The following is an 8,978-nucleotide window of genomic DNA, read 5'->3' as shown; positions in this document are numbered from 1 at the left end:
TCTCCCCTAGTTTCTATCAACCAGTCCCAAGAGAGGGCTCTGACCATACTTAAGTTCCCAAAGCTAGAACTAATCACTTTGTCAAGAATTTGCATTTCATAGTTAGCCAGGCCTGAGTCATACCCAGGTACTGGGACCCATATCGCTAAGGCAGGCAAGCAGCCTAGATACTCATATTTAGAGTAGAAGAAACAGAGATGCTAGGTGCTTTGTCTGAGAGGGTCTCCAGGATACTATGCCTTATCTGTGTGTGTGAGAGAAAGAGAGATTGGGGAGGGTGTTCTCACTATGTAGCCAGGCTGACCTAGAACTCCCAATCCTCCTGCCTTGGCTTCCCAAGTGCTAGGTTTAGAGGCATGCACCACCATGCCTGACTATATTTCCTTATCATTTAAGAATAAACATCTAAAGTGTCATCAGATTAACACATAGTAATACTTGATAAAACACAGAAAATAGGACACATATCAAAAGGAGGCACATATCAAAAGGGGAGCAAGTGGTGTTTGGGAAGGTTTTTGTTTTGTTTATGGTGATGGAGTTTGAACTCAGGACCTTGTGCTTGCTAGGCAGACACTCTCCCACTTGAGCCATGCCTCTAGCCCTTTTTGCCTTTTCACAAGTAGTGTTTGAAAGATCCTCTCGAGCATTCCCGACATATAGCCTGAGTCCCCCTGATTTTTCCATGCAAAGCTCTTTTCCTTCTTAGGAAAGCCAACTTCAATTAATGGCAGTCACTGTCTGTGGTTCTTAAGCAGACTTTGTGTCCCTTCCAACAAATCAGTTGCATATGTGCCCCAGGAATAGTTGCAGAGACAGTTCTGGCATTAGTTCAAGCCCTGAACAAACCTCTATTGTCTCCCCCACCATGGAGAGTGTTCCTCTTACACCTGAGAGCACTGGATGGGCTATCATCCCCACCCCCCCACCCCCAAGGCCAGAGGGCAAAGCAGGCATTTTGAGCACTCTGACCAACAGGAGGTGAAAAGAGGGTGCAGGAAACAAGAGCTCTTGTGCAAGTCATAGTTCTTGTTGTCAATAATAAAAAATCAACTCTGACTAACTTAGGCAGCAAAAGCCCATTGGTAGATGACAAAGAACAGGAAGGCTGGGGAAATAGGTGTGGAAAACAGACTGAAACAAGGGAGACTGGGTGACAGTGCAGCCTTAAGTGACAGTCCAGCTGGGATTACTAAACAGGACTCCTGAGGCCACCTTCTCCAGACTCTTATCTCCACCTTCACTGATAAGTAATCCCAGCTTGTCCCGCCCAGGTTCACAGTCCAGGTGGGATCCTCCACCTGGCCCAGCCTTGGTCACAGACCCACCCTGAGCAAGGGCAGGAGAAGAGATGACCCTTGGGAAAGGAACTCTTGCCAACCACTAGGTCCCACATATTGGGGGGATTCTCCCAAACAGAGATGGGACTGAAAGGCAGTCAAAGAAAAAAAAATAAAACATTACAGCCTAACTACGCATATCTTCAAAATTGCAAAACTGGATTGATTCGGCATAGACCTAAGGTCAGCACTGAGATCAGGGGAAGATTTCAACTTAGAGAAACCTCCCTTGTGCTTAGTTCCCATGGTGAGGCCACCTCTGGAAGGCAGCCCATCCACACCTGGACTTTCCTAAGCAGTTTAGGACAGGGTTTCGTCCTCTCTATATGTCCTTCAAACTCTATCTCTTCTTGTGCCTAAGTTTTCTCCCTTGTTGGGTTGTAAGCTTCCTTGAAAAAGGGAACTAAATTTTATTTATCTTCATATCTCACAGCATCTACCAGAGTATGCTGGCCTGAGAGAAAATGAACAAAAAAATTTGCATGACCCTGCATGACGCCAGTCCTCTTTTTTTTTTTTAAAGAAAGAGTCTCACTATGCAGCCCAGGCTGTCCCTCAAGCTCATGATCCTCCTGCCTCAGATTCCTGAGTGCTGGAATTACAGGTATGACCCACCACACCCAGTTTCAAGATTTCTTTTTTCCAACCACAGAGCTGACAAGATGCTCAGCAAAAGACCTCCAGCACAGCACATGGAAAAATGTAGGACAGTTAAAAGATATTTTGGTTGAAGGATGTAGCTCAAAGGATCGAGCACTTGCCTAGTAAGCACACAGCCCTGAGTTTAAACCCCAGTGCCACAAAAAAAAAAAAATTACAAAGGAAACAAGGGCTCTTGTAGTACAATAAAAAAATCCCATAAACAAACATTGCCCAAAGGAAAACATTTGTAATGAAGGTGACATAAAATTAACACATGCAGAGGACTCTTACAAATGTGACTAAGGGCAAGAAAAGTGGACAAATTAATTATCAAACTCACATTGAAAAGCAAATCCACAGAGCTTAAGATGCTCAAACTCACTAACAGACATGGAAATAAATGTTACTACTAACAAAATGTCACTTTATGACTTTCTTAAAAGCAAAAATATTAAAAGCTAAAATTCCTACTGTTGGTATAGATGTAGAGAAATTATAGTCTACATCACTGGTGGAAAAGTGAAGAATTAGAACCATTTTAGAAAGACTTCTGGTGGTATTGCTGAAATTGAAAATGCATAAACCCTTTGACTTAGCAGTCTCACTTCTGGAAATCTTTACTACAGAAATAAAATCACCAGCCAAGCGCTGATGGCTTACGCCTGTAATCCTAGCTACTCAGGAGGCAGACATCTGGAGGATTGAAATTTGAAGCCAACCCTGGCAAATAGTTCTCAAGACCCTATCTCAAAAAAACTCTTCACACACACACACACACACACACACACACACACAAACAAACGGCTGGTGGAGGACGTTTGTTGCAGCATTGTTTATAAAGGGGGAAAATGTACAGAAATTAATATTAATAGGGGAATAACTAAATGAATAATTGGTATAGCCACACCATGAAATATCACGCCATTATTTAAAAGTCTGAATTAGACCTATGGTGTGCTTTGAATATGGTCTGTCCTCTCCATGAAATCCAGTTTCATGTTGAAATTGGATTGCCACTATGGCAGTGTGGGAAGTAGGGTCTTAAGAGGTGATTAGGTCACTAAGCCTGAGTTAGTTACTGTCAGAGCAGATTATTATAAAGGGAAGCAGCCCCTCGAGTTTCATCTCCACAAATGCCCACTCGCCCTTCCTCTTTCACCAGGACTTGAAATAGCACAAAGTCCTGGCCAGCATCATGCTGTTAGACTTTCCAGCCTCCAAAACTGTGAACCAATAAATCTCTAGTCTCTAAAAGTTACACCTCAGGTATTTTGTTATGACAATGGAAAACAGACTAAGACAACATACAACAGCAGACTTTAAAAATCTCCAGGAAGTTTATTGAGGAATAAAAGCAAGCCATAATCAAGTGGTTGTAACTTGAATTCATCTTATATGTCTACCCCAAAATGCTGGGTACTTACTTAAATATTTGTACGTGTGTGTGCATACATAGCTGCATGTGCATATGTGTGTTTCACATATTGTGAAGAAATATGCCAGAGGGTGGGGACAGGATATTGATGTGAAATGAGTAAGGGAAGAAAATGGGAATTAAGATCAAACCAAAAAAGAAAAATTTGCATACATGAGCATATATACAATCATATTTTTACAGCTACTAAATTTGTGTTTTCATTAGCCTTGATGTCCAGGGATACTGAACTAAAAGTGTTTTGTGGTGGTTTTGTTTGTTTATTTGTTTGTTTTGCAGTAACAGGGCTTCAACTCAGGACCTACACCTTGAGCCACTCCGCCAGTCCCTTTTGGTGAACGGTTTTTTCGAAACAGGGTCTCATGGAACTATTTGCCCAGGCTGGCTTTGAACTGTGATCCTCCTGATCTCTGCCTCCTGAGAAGCTAGGATTACAGGCATGAGCCACCGGCGCCCAGCCAGTGTTTTATTTTTTAGAGCAGTAGGGGATCTTCTCCATTTAGTGAAATCAAATGCCCAGGGCCCTGAGTCCTGGACTTTGTAATTGGGACAGAAGTGGTACTTTGGGAAATTTTCTGCCTATATCAGAATTATGACAAGACCTCTCCTGAGATAAAGACTTTAACATCCACCTGCTTCTATTTTAGTGGCAAGTGACCCTGATAATAGAGCCAAAACACAATCAAAACCAAAACACTGGCCACCACACCCTGAACCTATGCGCACTCTGTGTGGGTGAGATAGACAGTTCATGCTGCAGCTTTCTGGTGCTTAGCTGAGTTAGGAGCCAGGCACGGGCACCCTGTTGTCATCCCCATTTCACACAGAAAATAGGGAGTGGTCCAGAGTCTCACTGTGGTTAGTGACAAGCTGGAACTTGGCTCCTACCTTGCCTGGTGCAGAAGCTGTACTCTTGCCATGGTGCACGATGCCTTTCCCCTGTGATCCTTAGGGTATAGGAGGAAAACGACTCCGAAAGCTGAAAATAACCAGGCTCCCCAAGAAGAGGAAATGGAGAGATGTAGGATGACCATTTTCATCCAGAATTCAGAAGAAGACGTGGCCTCATTTACACTGACAGAATGACTTTGAAACCCTCTGCCCCAGCCTAAGGGGGTGTGTGCTAGGGTTCCAATGGTCTTCAGTTAAGTTCCTGTGTTATATGAGGGAAAGTTCTGCTCTGTGAAACCTCTATCCAGGCAGAAACCTGACTGACCTTGCTGGCCTCCTGGCCTCCAGCCTGGTCCTGGCCTTGGGACTCCTCTGAGTGAGAGCATCATTTACCTGGTTGGGGCAGACTTGGAATCAGAAGGTGCTAAACAATGAGAAATTCACACCAGCCTATAACCCTGTGTCTCCAGCTACAGATCTTACAGCTTCTCTGGCCCAGGCCAGCTGGGGCTTCACCTTCACTAGTTTAAATGTGCTTAAGAGTGTCTGTCTGGGAAGGACCCCGAACTCCCTAGAAACAATTCTGCTTTCATGTTCCACCCCTTCCTTGCCTTTGCCTTTGCCTGGGCGTTCACACGGAGACATCACATACCCTTGTGAAAGTTGAGTACTGCACAACCTTATAGGGTATGTAAATCACAATGGCCCCTGTGCACATTTGCTCACCTGTTTCTTCAGCTATGGGACGCCAGCATTGACCCACAGCTCACCCCTGTGCACGTACATCTCAATCCCCCTCAGACAGTGACTCCCAGGAAAAACAAGGCAAAGGAACTTAGAAATGGAAGGACAAAGTTCTCCTCTGGATAACTGGGAATACTGATCCCCCACTCAGGACGGGGTCACATCCTGATAAGCCTACCGTAAGTTGAGAATATCGTGAAGGTGAAAACGCATCTGGTACCCCTGACCTACTGAGCGTCAAGGTTGAGCAGCACAGCACACCGTAGGGCATTGTTTGCTCACTCTCATGTCCTCATGGCTAATGGGAACCATGCCTCTTTGCCTCTATCCAGCGTCTTGAAAAAGGATCACGCTGCATGTCACTAGCCTGGGAAAAGTTTAAAATTCAAAAACTGAAGTACAGTTTCTACCAAGTGCATATCCCTTTCATATCCTAAATGGGATAGTCTGTACTTGGAGCTCCCACTGCCTTCCATGCCTCCCCCAGGGTGAAAAGGAAAAATGACACAGCAACCTCTGAATGACATGAGTCAGCCCATAAAGCTTTTGAGACAGTCTCCAAGAAACACATTAGTGTCTGCTTCTAGAAAAAAGAAAACAACAACAAAACCCAGGCCCTTATATCTGGTTTGCCCAGGTGCATCCGGTTCTTAACTATTGTACCAGTATTCTGACAGATTAGCATTTGCTCCGGATGAAAGTGACCCAATTTAGATAATAAATTATACAGTCACAGATGGGCCTGCCCAGGTGTGACAGGGCCACTCCTTTGGGGAGTTGTCTTTGGCAAAGTTATTCGTCCACCCTCCTTTGCCCTTCTGCCCTTCCCTAATCCTTTTGCAAGGTGCTCTAAAGTCTAGCCAGAAGCCCCACCTAACTGGCTAAGATGCTAAGTACTAAATAATCCTTTAGATTTACAGAACCCAGAACATCCGACGAACCTTCTAACGCCCCTCCTCAGTCTTTAGTTCTACACATCAGTCAACACAAAGCATGTACACTCATGTGAGGTGTACCGCAGTGTGCAATCACAGCACCTCCGAGGCTGTGCACACAGCATGTTGCTTATATGTGTTGCCCTAAGAGACCTGGAGACGGTACTTTCCACTAGACATTTGAGTCTCTGACCTTGTGCTGTCCCAAGTGTAGGCTCTAGACAGGTACGTAGGGTGCTTTTGGAAAGCCCCAGGACACGGTGGCCGAGGTTCTCATCAGCCATGTCATCATGGCCATCTACACCAAGCTGCAGAACAAGGAACATGTGCTCAAGGTCCGAGGCAGGGCTAAGTTCAAGTTTCCTGGTTGCCAGAAGACCCACATCTCAAAGAAAAAAAAATGTTTGATCAAAACAAAGTAGGGCTTTGCCAATTTTAATGTGGATGCATTTGAAGACATGGTGGTTGACAACCAGCTCAATCTCTGGTGGCTGCAGGGTCAAATATATCCTCCAGCATAGTCCCCTGGAGTCAGTCTACTGTGCTGTTCCCCCATAATCATGCCTACCAATGAGTCACTTGTCCAAAAACAAGTGATTAGAGTGAAAAGAACTATAAGAGCTAGCCCCAGGAGGTGGCGGTCCATTGCAATGTTCTAAAGAAGAAAAAAGGATATCTCAGAGAAGAAAAAATGAGACACATGCCCTGGTTGAGGAAGACCCCGGTCACCATGTAGCCTTCCTTCCCTGGTCCTCCTTTTCCTTCCTATAAAAGCCCTTTGTACACCTGAGCCCCCCAAGACAGAGTTTTGACATTAATAGACTCTCCATTTTTTTCAGGGCCAGCTCTTGAATAAATTTGCTTCCTTCCTACCAGTTCTTGTCTCCTGAATATTGGCCTTGAAGCAGCAAGCAATGTAGACCTTAAACCAGTAAAAGACAGACTGAGAGAAGATAGTGCATTGGCTTATTGTAAGAGAATACCAGCATAAACGTTAGGTACCCACTTAATTAAGCTGTTACTGTGTGGATATACTATGTATGCATGTATACATACATCTACGGATCTCTACACTTATATACACGGGCACCCAGCCAAGCTTTGACATCACATCTTCCACTCTATTTACTGTTTCCTCCATAATGCTTGTTATAAACCAAAGACTGGCCCTGTTGGGATAAGAGAAGCCCTAGAATGACAAAGACGCTCCTTTGGGGAGTTGTCCTCAGCAGAGTTTACCCCCTTTGCCCTTTCCTAAGGTCATTGTTCTCCCTAATCCTTTTACGTCATTCCTTCCCTTTTGCCCAGCATTCTAAATTCTAGAGCGAAACCCCGCCTAAATGGTTAAGACGTTAATTGCTAAACAATCTTTGTTTAGATTTACAGAACACAGAACATGTGGTGACCCTTGTAACACTCCTCCTCAGTCTTTAGTTCTATGCATCAACTAACATGAAATCAACAGGAGGTTGAACTTGCAGAAAAGTAATTTGTCTAAAAAGAACTAGAAAAGCTGCCTTAGCTGCTCTATCCATTGTGATGTTCTGAAGAAGAAAAAAGGAGACAGCACTCTAGGTGATGACAGCCTCATTCAGCTTGTAGTCTTCCTGCCCTGCTCTTCCTTTCCTTCCCCATAAAAGGCCTTTGCACCCCGAAACCCCTGAAAAGGAGCTTTGGGGGTGGTCACCCATCCATCTTCTTCAGGGCTGGAACTTGAATAAACATGATTCCTTCTGATAAGGGTTAGTCAGCTAGGTTATCACAAAGGAGCTAGGGAATAGATGCAATACTCTGTCTGGGTATATTTTCCCAACCTCCTGCTCCACTGTTGTCCTGAAGTAATGGTTGAGGCTACTTACTTCTTGGTACAATGGCCAATGGTCCCCAGCAAGGACCCCAATAGTGACTGTCCCCAACTCTAAAGGTTAGCCAGAGTCTCATTTACATCTCATTAAAGTTCCAGTTTCATGCACACACCCCCTCAAATATAGCCATCTTGGCTCTGAGGACACCTTATTATTAAGTAAACCACTCCCCATTCCCTGGTTCTTGGAAATGACCTCCCATTTGTTGGAAAACTCCACAGTTAATGCACATATCCTTAGCACAATCACAAAACCTTATCCACAAAAATACCTGAGACTGGCAGCTCAATGCACTTGATCAAACTGTCCACCCTCAGTGTCTTTTGGGGGTGTATTATTGCTTATGATCACTTCTGCTTTAATAAAATCAAGCTTTTACTTAAAAAAAAAACTGCTCTGCTTTAGAGAAATTTTAGAAACTCCTCTGTGTATCCACCCCTGAATTTTATCTTGAATAAGACCAAGGACTTTCTGTCCATCTCTTCTGACACTTCCTACCAACTCTCTCCATAGAACTCAAATTTGGATCAAGACTGTGCACTGAAGGGCACTTCCCAGACAGAAGACACAAATGAGGTCCAGAGTGGAGCAACTTGGCCAAGCCACACCACCAATGAGGAAAATCCTGTCTTCTGCCTCTTAGGAGTTTACTTGGCGAGATAGGAATCCCCACTTTTGGAGAACTGTAAATCACCACTAGCACAGTCACTTGGAGTATAACATTTTCCTTTGCCATCTTGATAGGGCTGGTTTTAAGTAGAGAGAGCCAATATGCATGTAAGAAAATAGAATTATGAACCACATTAAAAATTGTAGAAAAAAGTGAGGGGATAAGAAAGAATAACAGGAGGTCAATTTGATCAAAGTATATTATATGCATGGTACAATTAATATATGTTAAATAAATATAAGTAAATAGTGAGAGCCTTTGCCTTACATGAATTTTACAAACCACATCTCATTTATCTCTTAGACTTCAAAGTGGCAAATTCCACTACCGTCCAACATAGAGAAGAAGCCAAGGTCACAATGCTCATGAAACCCGTGCATGGTGTGAGAGGGCACAAGTCCAGCGCATTACCAGAAGAGAAATTGGCCATCACAGTCTAAATCCTAGTCCAACTCC

This window comes from Castor canadensis, chromosome 4, assembly GCF_047511655.1.
Source record: "Castor canadensis chromosome 4, mCasCan1.hap1v2, whole genome shotgun sequence".
Lineage (NCBI taxonomy): Eukaryota > Metazoa > Chordata > Mammalia > Rodentia > Castoridae > Castor > Castor canadensis.
This window is presented reverse-complemented; position numbering follows the sequence as displayed.